This window comes from Monodelphis domestica, chromosome 1 (assembly GCF_027887165.1).
Source record: "Monodelphis domestica isolate mMonDom1 chromosome 1, mMonDom1.pri, whole genome shotgun sequence".
NCBI classification, from domain to species: Eukaryota; Metazoa; Chordata; class Mammalia; order Didelphimorphia; family Didelphidae; genus Monodelphis; species Monodelphis domestica.
The window spans coordinates 340,407,161-340,407,467 of record NC_077227.1 but is presented as its reverse complement, the minus strand read 5'-3'; positions in this window follow the sequence as shown (position 1 = coordinate 340,407,467).

Here is a 307-nt window from a genome sequence, read left to right as displayed (position 1 = left end):
CCCTCTTTCATTTCTTCTGGACTGCTGCCAGACCAGCAGTCCCTCTGCAGAGGTGAGTGAGGGTGGCAAGGACCCTGCTCTGGAAGGGGTGGGAGTTGGGGTAGAGTTCAAGGGTCCGGTATTCCTCTATGAGCAAAGATCCCTTTGGCATACACCAATCACCCACAAACCAAGCGGAACAGGGTGCTGTTCAGGATAAGGTGGGCAGGCCAGGGTCTGCCAAAAGAGCCCACTCCAGGACCTGACCTTCCCCCCCCCCCCTCCCCCCCCCCCCCCCCCCCCGCTTCCCTAACCCCACCTCTTGAAG